Source organism: Monopterus albus, unplaced genomic scaffold (genome assembly GCF_001952655.1).
Source record: "Monopterus albus unplaced genomic scaffold, M_albus_1.0 scaffold51.1, whole genome shotgun sequence".
In the NCBI taxonomy this organism is placed as follows: domain Eukaryota; kingdom Metazoa; phylum Chordata; class Actinopteri; order Synbranchiformes; family Synbranchidae; genus Monopterus; species Monopterus albus.
The window spans coordinates 3,715,817-3,729,781 of NW_018127931.1; the positions used below are offsets into that span (position 1 = coordinate 3,715,817).

At 41.2% G+C, this 13,965-nt stretch overlaps 1 protein-coding gene across 1 annotated transcript in view; it reads right to left on the reverse strand.

The window, feature by feature from the left end:
- Nucleotides 1-13,965, reverse strand: part of ano2b (anoctamin 2b) — a 190,450-nt gene that overhangs the window by 25,673 nt on the left and 150,812 nt on the right. The gene's annotated exons all lie outside the window — the stretch shown is intronic.

Sequence of the window (13,965 nt, forward strand, 5' to 3'; positions counted from 1 at the left end):
GTGCTGTGGACCTGACCACCGGGCTGTGTGTTCTCCTTTCTGTTAATAAAGACTCTTACCAGAACTGTCCATCTCTCCTCTGAGTCCTGCCTGCTTGCTCACCTTGCTCCTGCGAGTGAGCAACCATAACAAATGGTGCCTATTTTGCTGGAGGCCAAAGATAGAAAGGTGGGGTAGAGCATGTTTAGACAAGGAGGTGCTTATAGAGAGTATTAAAGAGGCTACAGGACCTCTGTAAACTGTTCCACTTCGCAAACTACAAACAGAGCTATTGCCATTTGTAACCGTTTGCAATAAGTCATACTAACTGCTTCAGAGCACCAGCTTTTCTGCCCAGGCTACAGGTAACATCCATTTAGTTTGAGGCAAGGTTGTGTGAGTGAAATTAATATCAGCTGATAGGAGTGAGTGCTTGTACTGTATGCTGAAGAATGTCCGTTAGGGTGCTATATATTTTAATTGCATGTTGGCTTGTAGTGTGTGTAGCTTTCCTTGGGGGGTAAATTCAGATGATAGTGAGTTATTACTAGTAGATAAGAGAAGAAAATCCTTGCTGGACTAGTCCTTCATGTTGAGGAACTGTATTGAAGGGTGAGAGAAGCAAACAAGCAGTCGAAAAATAGCTAGCTTTAGGTTGGGCAGATACCACTCCCTCTTAATTGTAAGATTAAAAACCTTTTTGTTTTGTTACAAGGTAGGGCAGAGGAATGTAGGACAACACCTAATTATTGATTTAGTTTAGGGGAAGTGGATATTGCTCTTACAACAATACAACCTTTTTTGTTTTGTCACGAGAAAAGTAAGAGGACTGAATGGGCTTGGCCCTAAATTAAGATTTAAGTGAGCAGATGTGGCCGATCTTTAATCGTACGATCACAACTTTTATCTGTGTTTTTATGAGCTAAGAGAGGTGCTGAAATGGCAATATCCTAAGATAAGCACTGTAGAACTCTGTCAGGTTTGCTCGGCTGCACCTGCCTCCCTCTCTTGGTTTAGGGTCACTCTTCCTTGCACACATTCCACACATTCCCTAATCATCACCAGCTGCGTTCACTTAGCTTCACATTCTTCTTATACCCGGCTCACATTTATCTCCCCTGCCAGTTTGTCGATGCTCTCAGGCCGACAACCAGCGCCACTCTCTTCTTCATCTCAGTGTGTATTTTGATATCCAGTTTTTGTTTTCCTACCCACTCTGTTACTCCTCTCTACCATCCCCACGGACAGCTACCTCCGGACCATTACTCCTCACCACCCTTCCAGCCTCCACCAGCCAGGTCGGTACACAGTCGTCAGACTCCATCTGCTCACCGCCTGTTTCTACTCTGTCTCCTCAGCTGCTCTCCACCTCCACTGGCCAGCCCGGGAGTGACCCCAGTGTCCGCAGTTAGGCTTACCTCATCTCTTCCTTCCATGGATTGTTTGCTAGCTGATCGACACTCGGCTATACAAATACTCATTTCTGTTTAGTCTTCCTTCTCACTGCCACTGTATACTAGTCTGTATAGCACTAATAAATTCACTTGCACTAGAGTCAGCCATCTGGGTTCGATTCTTCGCACACTCACCCTCCAGCGAGTGAACATTCCTAACAAACTCGAATAGATACCGCTTCAGCCTTTTGCTAGGATCTTGTGGGGAAAAGTATGGCTGAATTGGGATGAGTTAAGAACTGGTGAGTGGGCTTTGATAGACAGCAGTTAGGCCACTGGCCAGAACCAGTCAATGAGACTGGGACTGAGATAAAAGGTTCAAGCTCTCTACATCACAGTCACAGATCTGAGTGTGAGTGTGTATGTCATATGTGTTGAAAAAAACCAAGTGAGTGGATTTTTAAGCCATCATTGGATACGACAGGGCTGCGCAAACTAAAACCAGGCAATTGGGTACTAATCAGACTTTAGGACAATTCCAGAGCTGTATGATGACATCTCACCTGCTGTGCATATCCATTACACACGTTCCAAAAGTGCTCTAGGCAGTCCTTGAATGAGGACTTTAATCTATACATTGACCCTGATTATTTTCTTGTCATTGACATTGTCATTGTTCAAATAAGAAGCAAAAGCAGCATTTGAGCATCTACTTCATATGCCACTATATGTAGATAAGTGTCAACACTTTTAACTTGCTCTAACTCAGGATGTTTTCATTTCAGGAAACACAGCATAACACTTTTAACTTGTCAGTTAAGCATGTTAAAGGCTCTATTCCATTATAAAGCCTCGTCCGGTTCTTTCAAACCAGGAACTCCGAGGGACGACTCAGACCACTTGAGTATATAAAAAATATAACCGTGCTGGTTTATTCAAAGAGTCACAGGCAAGAATTCACACTTCCAGTCCAGAGATCTTCCAACCCCCAGCCTGCCAAAAGCAGCCCGGAAGCAGAAAGACCCCGAACCAAGCATTGCTATACAATATTAATCCTTTCTGGGCTGTCGAACCGTGACGTCACCCGATAAGCAAGCCTTGCAGCTGCTATAACGTTTAGCCAAAACATGAGGAAAAGTCAAGGTGCGTGACTGTTGTTTTCGTGGTGTGTATCTAAAACAATTGGACATAACCTTACACATTAAGACAAATATTAAGACTAGCATTACAGTTGACACTAACAGCAGTTTTCCTGTAACCTTGACGTGCCTGCAGTCTGCACTGCAGGCTGAACAGTTAACAGCCTAAGCCAGTCACCCTGTCTGCACTAAACATTCCTAGACAACAAATCTCTGAATATCTATCTAACTAAGAAATAACCTAACAATGTGTTTACTTAAACCATGAACCATTTTGTTGTACACTTTGTTGTTGGACATACTACAACCAGAAGGATGAATGGTGATATCAGAGTTTATTTTATTCATATAACATATATATATATAATGTTATGTAATGGGACTTCCAGCCTGTACTCGGCACAGATGTTTCTGTACACTATGCCAGCCACTTGGTTATAATGTACCATGTATGCCCTGCCTGCTAGCATCTTGCACCCTGCTGTTATGTGCTGGATTGTCTTCAGGGCATCTTTGCACAGCCTGCACTTGGGGTCCTGTTTGGTATGGAAGACCCCAGCCTTTATTGATCTTGTACTTAGAGCCTGTTCTTGTGCTGCCAGGATTAGTGCCTCTGTGCTGTCTTTCAGTTGTTGGATATTAATAAATCCATTAGATAATTGTTAAACATGAATGTGTTTCTAATGCAATTTAGTAAGATTTAAAGTCTGCTCTAGTCTGTTTTGTTACAAGGTTAGCAGACAGAATGTTGATTCTGCAAAGTGCACCACAACACTAATTCCTTTTCTTGTATTAATCTTATGTTAGAATATTATGTCTGAATAAATGAATGAATGCCTTAGCTACACACCATGTGACAACATACACACACATTAAGATTCTTCATTTTGTTATGACTAGGTAGAAACACAGCTGCTCCAAGCATGTGGAGCACTAGATAAGAGATGGAGACTTCGGACTGACTTCATCTGGTTAAGGGGTTAGCCCAAAACTTATAAATGTATTAGGCTCTGTGTGGTCAGGGACTCCACTTTCCAGCAGCCTGTGTGTGTGCCTCTGGAAGAGGGAGCAACCCAGGCCATGTTTGTAATTTTTACTTGTGGTTAAAATAAATCAGCACTAAATGAAGAAAGACGGACTCCTTCATTATTCAGAGCTGTCCAATTAAAGAACTGAGGTATTACACAGTCCAGCTTTGTCCAGCCAGCCACTGATAGGATTTTTCGATATCAGCCACTTCTTCTATTTGATGGTGGTACATACCGTGCAGGGGTTTGTCCTTCCATGAGGGGTCCTGCGCTTTCTTCCTTTGTTCTTCTGGTTTCTGCTGCCTGAGGTATTCACTAAGCACATCATCACTCAGGGCCATCTGCCTGATATATTCATGGATCTTTGTTGTTTCATCCTGGATAGTGGCTCTGACACTCACTAATCCTCGGCCTCCTTCCTTCCGCTTAGTGTACAATCTCAGGATGCTGGATTTAGGGTGAAACCCACAATGCATTGTAAGGAGCCTCCTTGTCTTGTCTTGATGTCAGTGGCCTCTATCTCCTTCAGCCATCCTATTATGCCAGCGGGGTACCTGATGACCGGCAGAGTGTAGATGTTAATTGCCTGGACTTTGTTCTTTCCATTCAGCTGACTTCTCAGGACTTGCCTTACTCTCTGCAGGTACTTGGTAGTTGCTGCTTTCCTTATGGCCTCTTCATGGTTCCCATTTGCCTGTGGGATCCCAAGGTACTTGTAGCTGCCCTCAACATCTGCTATGTTGCCTTCTGGTAATACAATCCCCTCAGTTCTGACTACCTTTCCTCTCCCTGTTGCCATTCAACCACACTTATCCAGTCCAAATGGCATTCTGATGTCCTGGCTGTAGATCCTAGTGGTGTGGATCAATGAGTCAATGTCTCATTCACTCCTGGCATACAGCTTGATGTCATCCATGTAGAGGAGGTGGCTAATGGTTGCTCCATTCCATAATTGGTATTCATAACCACTCTTGGGGACAGAGCACTTGGTAGATACTGCACTTGATGTTGGCTTGTGTAGTTGGCTTGAAGTTGGCCTCTAGGGTTGTTTTCCACATTCTGTCACGTCAGTAGGCTGACTTGTCACCATCTTGGATGAGACCAATGACCGTTGTATTATCAGCAAACTTTAGGAGCTTGACAGAGGGGTCCTTCAAGATGCAGTCGTTGGTGTAGAGTGAAAACAGCAGAGGGGAGAGCACACATCCCTGTGGGGTGCCTGTGCTTATTGTCCTGGTGTTGGATGTGGTTTTCCCCAGCCTCACCTGCTGCTTCCTGTCTCTCGGAAAGCTAGTGAGTCGAGGAGTTGCAGGATGTAATGCAGTGCCAAGTTCACTGCATCGTCCACTGACTTGTTTGCCCGGCAGGCAAACTGCAGTGGGTCTAACAGGGGGTCTACGGTGTCCTTCAGGTGGGCCAACACCAATCTTTCAAAGGACTTCATAACTACAGATGTCAGGGTGACAGGTCTGTAGTCATTCAGTCCACTGATAGAGGTTATCTTGGGGAGTGGGATGATGGTGGAGCGTTTGAAGCAGGAGGGGAATTCACACAGCGCCAGTGACCTTTTGAAGATGAGTGTAAAGATGGGGGCCAGTTGATCAGCGCACACTTTCAGGCAGGAGGGGGTCAAACCATCTGGGCCTGGTGCCTTTCTGATCCTTTGTTTTTTAAAGAGGCCACACACACATCCTTTTCACAGATTGTTAGAGGTGGGGGCCTAGAGGGAAGGGTGGTGATTGTCATGGGAGCAGCTGCTGGATCTAAGGGGGGGAGGGGGAGGGGGGAGGGTTGGTTTGTCAAACCTGCAGTAGAACACATTCAGGTCATCTGCTAGTTGACGGTCCTCCACAGCAGGGGAGGATGGTTTTTTATAGCCAGTGATGGTTTTCAGGCTTCTCCACAGAGACAAGGGATTGTTGGCTGAAACCTGAGCTTTCAGCTTTTCAGAGTAGCTCCTCTTTTCTGCTCTGATCTCCCTTGTCAGTGTGTTCCTGGCCTGACTGTACATGGTCCTGTCCCCACTTTTGTAAGCTTCCTCTTTGGCACGATGAAGCTGCTTGAGTCTTGCTGTGAATCAGGTCTTGTTGTTATTGTATGTGCAGTAGGACTTTTTGGGCGCACACACGTGCACCACATATGCAGTTAATGCAGAGAAAAATTGATTAGGTACTGCATACATGCAGAGTTATATGAATCCACATTTGCTACACTTCACTGCTCAAGTATTAGAAGCTTTGAGAAAGCTGGAATAGACAGACGACAGATGAACAGCAGGAAGTATATTTGCTGGATCGATTTTTGTTGCTGCTGTCTCTGTGCATCTCTTTCCATTTCAAGTATTTTTGATAAAACTCCATAACTGGCACAATCTGGGAACCTGGATGCATAATCAGATCCAGGTAATTGATTTTGTACCAATAGAAGGGGATCCCAGAATGTTGTATGTAATGGTAATGTATGAGGGGTAAATCAATGGTTGCTTAGAACAATTGAGTTCATTCCATACTGTATGTAAAAGTTACAAGTGTCGTGGATACAGTGAATAGAGAAACAGCCGATGTGTTGGAATGCTTTGAGATGCCATGCTGTTTGTGAAAATAGACATGAGGGACTGAAGAAGTCTATGCTTTGTTAGGTATTTTTTTAGTCAGATAGATATTGGTTAGGTACTTGTTGTATTAGAAATGTTTTTAGTGTAGACAGGATGTCTAGCTCAGGCTGTTAAATGCTTACTCATTTCCATGAGTTACTCCAGGATGTTTATGTTCAAGGATAACTAGATAGAAAGTGGCTACTGTATGATATGTTTAGCCGTAATCTTAATCATAATATCTTCCTAGGCTTAATGTCCGGACATGTCCCTGAGTGTCCTGTATGTTCTTAGATACACACCACATAATCAACACTCACACACATTGATTTTCTCCATGTTTTGACTACTGCTCTGGTCAGCTGCCAAGCTGGCATATCAGGTGACGTCACGGTGTGTAGAATGGGGTTAGCCCAAACCAGATATAATGTACAGGCCTGTTGGGTTCGGGGTCTTTCATCTTTCATCTTCCTGCGTGCAGTTTGGAGGTGCAAGATGCCTGAGCGTGTAATGTTAATATTTTACCTGTGTTCATGGAATAAATCAGCACTGTTTTGTAGTTACCTGGACTGCCTCGTCTCTGAGTCAGTATGGTAAAAAGTATTGGGTACAACAGCTTCCTCTCAAAGTTACGTAAACTAAAATTAGAGGACATGCATAGTACAATACCCATTCAAGCCTGAAGTGACTACAGGAAAACATTGATCTAAATAAGTATTGCAAATAAGTATTTCTGTTCAGTATGAAACATTCTCTGTGTGTAGACATCAGTAAGGAACTGTAGTGTAGGTTTTGGTTAACTTAAAAGGGTTTAATAATTTTTTGGTACATTCATGTATCATGTTATTTCCATGCTTATTTTTACTTATTTTACTATTAGCATTTGTTATATCATTTATATAGAGGTATGGCAGTGAGGGGGGAGAAATGTGGGAGACCAAGAGAGAGAATCTCATCTGTTCATCATATTTTACTTTCTTCAATTATTCATCCGTATTTGTTATCCTGTTATGGCCTAGGGCCACTAGACACAGGTTTCAGATCCCAAAATGCAGGACTCAGACAACCAATGAAGTTTAAGACTTCATTGCACAGAAGTTCAAACTGTAAGGGGTAACTGGTAGAGACAGTCAGCTAGGTGGACCAACAACCCCTGCTGGAGATGTGCGGTGCCAAGCCGTGTCCAGGCAGAGAGGAGACGGAGCTGAAGGTTGACTCCTGAGGATGACTGGATCTCTGTTAAATTAGGATGATCAGTAGAGAGTTGGTGGCCTGGCCCCAGGTGCAGAGTAGACTGGGTTGATCACCAGAGCTGGGCAGGCGGACAGAAGGAGGAAATTGAACCTGGCTTGAGGCATCGGTAAAAGGTCAGGCAGGCCAGAGAATGACCCATCGGTCAGGTTGAGTATAGGAAAAGGTACACAGGGTGGAGTTAACTAGGTAGAGCTGGAGTTGAGCTGGTAGGTTTTGAGAATGTAGATCCAGACGAGTGGAGAAGTGCTAGCAGAGAACAGGGAGCTGGGTTTACTCAGCGGGTAAGTCAAGCAGGTCAGGAGTCTTCATGGCAGGTAGGTCAGGAATCACGGAGACCAGGGGTTCTGTAGAGCAGGTATGAGGCAGAACTGGAAACAGGTACAGATCAGGTATCAAAATGACAAGATGAACTCTTTTGGGAGAAAGATCGGCTGATATTGAAAAGATATCTAACTGACTAGCAAGGATAACACAGCTGAGCCCAAGCTATATACTAGCCAGTCAGATGGAGCAATAGGCTTCAGCTGTGCCACTACCTGCCAGCCATGCCTAGTAGCTTGACCAAAAGTCCCCAGACATGGAGAGACAGAGACAGGCATGTGACCTTACATTCTGAGGAGCAACGGGTGTCTTAGTGTCTCCATCCCGTCTGGGCAGCCCTCCAAGCAACAGACTGCTAAGTTGTTTGTTTTTTTCACTCTTGCTTGCTTAAAGGTTAATAGGGGTCACCTCTGGGTCAACTTTGTCACCTTTATCAACCAATGCCAAGCAAGTTAAAATTCAAATTTATTTGTATAGCACCAAATCACAAGGTGGCATATAGATGCACGGAGAGGAGAGAGGAGGGAAGGGGAGGGCACGAGCGGAGAGAAACTCAGAGCATCATGAGCCCCCCAGCAGCCTAGGCCTAAAGCAGCATAACTAAGGGAAGGTTCAGGGTCACCTGATCCAGCCCTAACTATAAGCTTTATCAAAAAGGAAAGTCTTAAGTCTAGTCTTACAGGTAAAGAGGCTGTCTGCCTCCCAAACTGAGACTGGGAACTGGTTCCACAGGATAGGGGCTTGATAGTGTTAGGTTTTTTTTTAGTCAGATAGATATTGGTTAGGTACTTGTTGTATTAGAAATGTTTAGTGGAGACAGGGTGTCTAGTTAGACTGTTTAAATGCTTAGTCATTGTCATGAGATTTTAGCAGGGTGCACATGGGCAAGGATAACTAGATAGAAAAGTTTGATTGTCAGCAGGCAGGCTGATTATTATTATTATTATAATGTGTTTAACCGTAATCGTAATCATAATATCTGCTTATGTTTAGTACCAGGACATGTCACTGAATGTCCTGCCAGAATGTTTTTAGATACACACCACTTAATCAACACACACACACACACATTGATTTTCTTCATGTTTTGACTACTGCTCTGGTCAGCTGCATAGCTGGCATATCAGGTGACGTCACGGTTTGACGTTCCTGTGTAGAATGGGGTTAGCCCAAAACAGATATAATGTACAGGCCTGTTGGGTTCGGGGGTCTTTCATCCTTCATCTGCCTGCGTGCAGTTTGGAGGTGGAAGATACCTGAGCGTGTAATGTTAACTTTACCTGTGATCCTTTGAATAAACCAGCACTGTTTAGAATTTACTGGGACGGCCTCGTCTCTCAGAGTTAGCATGGTAAGAAGTACTGGGAATTAACCCTTACAATAGCTAAAGGCTCTGCCTCCCATTCTCCTTCTGAAGACTCTAGGAACCACAAGTAGACCTACATTCTAAAAGCGAAGTGCTCTGTTGGGATGAGTATAACAGACACTGTTGAATAACTGAAGTAAATAAAATAACTGCTAAAATACGGTCAAATATAATATAATGATGAATAGATGAGATTAAGACTAACCTAGTACCTTAATCCTCTTGGTCTCCCACACTCTCCACTTTTCTAGTTGTGTTGATGGTGTAAATTTTAACAACTTCTCACTAACATGGATTAAATAGACTGAAGTGTTAGGTCTGTCATAAACTGGCCCCAAACCAAAAACAAACTAGAGAAATGCATTTCCTGTCAAAAATGCGTGTCGAAGCTGATATGCTGAAGGATCGCCCTGAAAATGCCTGAAATCAATTGCTGAAATAGCTGAAGGATGAGATGCAATGCTGAACAACTGAACATTTAGATACCAGAACAGTATTTGTAGCTGAAAGCATGCAGGAGTTATTAAGTGCCAAAAAATATTGAAAAAAGCTGAATTTCTTAAAAAGTATGAAGGTTATTTAAAAAAATACAAAAAGGGATATCCTTAAAATGCTGAACATTTAGATACCACAATGGTGTTTGTAGCTGAAAGTATGCTGACTTTATTAAGATTTGAAAATTTTGCCCATTCATTTGAATGGGGCAAAATTTGATGATAAAAGCAGAATATTTTAAAAAGTATAAATGTTACAAACATGAAAAATAAAGCAGGAATATCCTTGAAGAGCTGAACATTTTGATACCTGAATGGTATTTCTAGGTGAAAGAATATGTGAGGAGTTAAATGCCAAAAAATGGACAGAAGACACAGATATGTCTCAATTGCACAGCATTTTATTGCCCACCAGATGGCACTCCAGGACCGTGTCATTGAGCTGCAACATTAGGATGGTTCAGCACTTTGAGCTCCCATTGACTTAAAAAGCTGAATATCTTAAAAAGTATCAAATGTTATAAAAAAGATGAATGGAAGCAGGAACGTCCTTGAAGAGCTAAACAGTTTAATACCTGAATGGCCTTTATAGCTGAAAGTATGTTGGAGTTATGAAGTGCCAAAAAACAGATGGAAGATCCCAGAATAATAATAAATAAAGAACAGGAAAACATACTGTGTTTGTCAGCATCCACACAATTATTTCATTTGCTAATCCAGAAAAATGCACTGGTTTCCACTAATTGGACAACAAAACACTAACATTGCAGTCACTTGGACTGACTGCAAATAATCAGAAAACTTAAATACAAATACAGAGGTATAAAATTGAAATGCTAAATGTAGCTTGCTAATGACACTGACATATACACATTAGCAAGCTACAGTAATTGCATGTGTACGAGGAAGAAAGCCACATCTGTGTCAAATTTTAGTTCTTTGGATGCTTTTAATGCTCTCCATCACCGACATGACAAACCAATGTTAACCTTGGTTTTGCCATGTTCTTTGTCACACTCTTCCTGTGCTACAGAACACGGCCTCTTGGATGTGACCATCCTGGTTTGTGCCTACACAGGGAGCTTCCACAGTCTGTGTTTGAAAAAAACCTCAGATCGACAGGGGCGTGGAAGCAGTGTGGTTCGGATTTTAACATTAGTGCTCATAGAGGGCAAGAAATGAAAACAAGACCTGAAGACAGCAGAGTGGGGTCTGTGTGTTTGGGGGTGGGGTGTTGTAATAGAGCAGGAAGAAAATGCTTCTATACATTTTTTTTTACTTGAATCTTTGTTAATGCAGCTTTAAACTCTTAACAAGAAAGAAACACACAGCTGCATAGAATACAATATGATAAATGCTCATTTATTTAAAACAATATGATCACAGAACATAAAGGCATGTGCAATGTTTTACATACAGTATATGTAACCACTGCTATCTTATCAGCTTTGGAAACTATCAACAGTTCTTTCATACATTTCATTAAAGATACCTGGGAGAGTTTCTGAATACAAATGCTGTTTCAATCAATCAATCAATCAATCAATCAACTACTCATTCATTAACATTCTTAAGACATTCTCCATTAATCCCCAGCTGTCTTGAATGACTGCAATGTAGCCTGTTGTCATATATAGGATTATCTGAATATATTGCTGTAAAACTGGTTGCAATGCCACATTCCAGTTAGCACAGAAACCTGCTTCAGCCTTGCAAGTTTATTAATCTCTGAGCAGTTTTCTTTTGACCAGGCAACATCCATCTAGGACTAGCTAGTTCAAAAAACATAAATAAAAACTACAAAAAATTCAGTTCAATTCAACTCAATTAAAATTTAAATAAAATATAAGATAAAGCAAACAGATCACACAACATGTACAAATAATTTCAGAATCAGTCAAACAATCATGTATTTAATAAACATAAGTAAGGATAAGGTAAGGATGAACTTTGTGAATGACAGAAAACAGTATAACACCACTATCACAATGTCCTTATCCTATGTATCCAATGTACTTATCCTAAGTCCATGTGAATACATTTAAAGTTAACAGTCTGTCACTTAGCCCTAACTGAACACAGATATTGTGTTGTATTGGAAATATAAAAGCAGTCTGGAACAGCACTGAATGTTTACAGCATGTCGGCGTGTTAATATCATAACAAGAACTGTATTTCGTGTTCCAAGATGGCACCTATTCAATATTCACGAAGGGTATTCCTACCTGTCTGCATACCACAGCTGACCAACAAGACATATTGGCAGCAGAACTGGTTCTTCCACACCATAACCAGGTCTCTTGACATGTCCATGGTTAAAGCTGAAATCAAATTACAATGAATTTTTACTAAGAAATCAGCATACAGTATATATGCTTGGCATTTGTTTTCACCTGTGTACTTATTTGGTTAAATGTGTAATTACCAAAAAGAAAGAAATCAGGTTTTATTCATTTTTTTCTCTGCTGTGGTAGCATCCTCTGCATTTGAATTTACAGAGTATAGCCTACCCTTGCTGTGAGTTTTGACAGTCTGGTCATATGCCATCACTACAGCTAACATTAACTAGGTCCCCTTCTTTTTACATTGTAAGGCAAACAGCAGTGAGTGTGCGGGAGGTTCCATTCACAGAGCAGGTGTTGAAATATCACAAACAAAGATAAAGATAATCAGTGCTAATATTAATCAAATTTAATTTGTTTTCTCCTTCTGAGTAAAAAGCTATAGTCAGTTAGCTTGCTGGCTTCCAGTTTCCAAGTGAAATGCTAACTTAACTATACAATAGGCTTTACCAAATATTGAATGTTGTAAAGAGACAGAAAATATTTCGCTGTTTGTGTATTAATGTTTGTAGGCACACCATGGAAGTTGACAATATCTCTTTTAGCAACACCAGCCCCCAAATGCTAATACAGAAGCTTTGTGTACACTTGTATGTCTTAAAAAAAAAAAAAACTAGATGGAAACATGCACAAGATCTACACTATCATTATATATTGTATTTCCTTACAGAAAAAGTGAGAGTTCAAAGCTCATTTAATTAATATGTTAATAGGTTGTAAACTACAAAATACAGGAGCAGTTAGTAGATACAGATAGTCCTTTAGGTTGCTAAAAAATATATCTAAATTATATCTAAATATAAAACCAATCAGATGAATGAGGGCTGAAATGACTTGTTCAGTCAAAAACAAAATGTCCAGTTATACAAAATTAAATCTGCCGACGGTCTGTGTTTCTCAGCAGCTTAAGATCTCCAAAGTGGCTGCTGCCATTAGTTTCCTTTAAGTTATATACAGTTTTTTCTATTTGGACTGCAGGAACCCAGGTCTATGATTCACCTGGAGGAGTGTCTGTATAGTATACAGTCTGGTATTTCATAATGAAAGAATGCTGATGAATTGTAGTTATTCCTGTAGGTCATTCTACAGCTAGTAGTAAAAGTTCATATTGCTGACAAGAAAAAAAATGCTTCATTTAATTAAAACTTGGACAAGAATCGATGAGTGGTATATAACAGTGTGCCACATTGACATGTGCATCCATCTATCAAATTGTAGGGCAGGGCGTAGAGAAACAATGTGCAGCAGCTGTAAACTGGCAGACAGTACAATATAAGTAAAGTCTGAGAATGAGTTAAAGTTGACATTTTTGTCAACTTTAAATGTGCTTGACCAAAGTATATTGTGTAAATAAAATAATCATGTGTGCTTTCAGTACCATGCTTCAAGTACAGAAAATAAAGAATGTTGCTGCTACAAATTCTGTTAAAAAACAAAAAAGACATAAAAACCATAAGCACATAAAGCAGGAGAATTCTGACAGTCCTCAGCACTACTAATGAGTCACAATGTCCTTCAATCCACTTATGTTGATTAGGAGTTCATTACTCAACTGTTCATGAGTTTATAGTTCTTGCTTTGTCTCCAGTCTCTTCCTGGTTCTTGTAATATTAGATTGTTTAGCCTAATACAGTAATTATTGCTTGTTTACGCTATGAAGCTAGTGTGCCTCGCTAAATGATTTATTTTTACCAAAAAGTAAAAAACACTTTATCAGATGAACAATTGGTGCAAATAGGAACAACACTTATACCCATTCACCCACTGTAGACACTGCACATTCAACCACACTAAGAACAATGAATTCAAATTTCATGTGCGAAATTAGGCTGTGATTGTTTTTAATCACATCCACTACTGTGTCACACACAACAGGACACAAGAGACAGGCAAAGACATACATGGACTGAATCACCCAAACAACAAATTCCCAAGGCCCAGCTGAAGCACCCTCACTGTGTTGTCACACCGGTGTGTGTAACGACTTCTCAATTTCATCACTGGGCGATGGGGGATTATTCCCCGTGAACTGGCTGAAGCTGGAGGCCCGAAAGC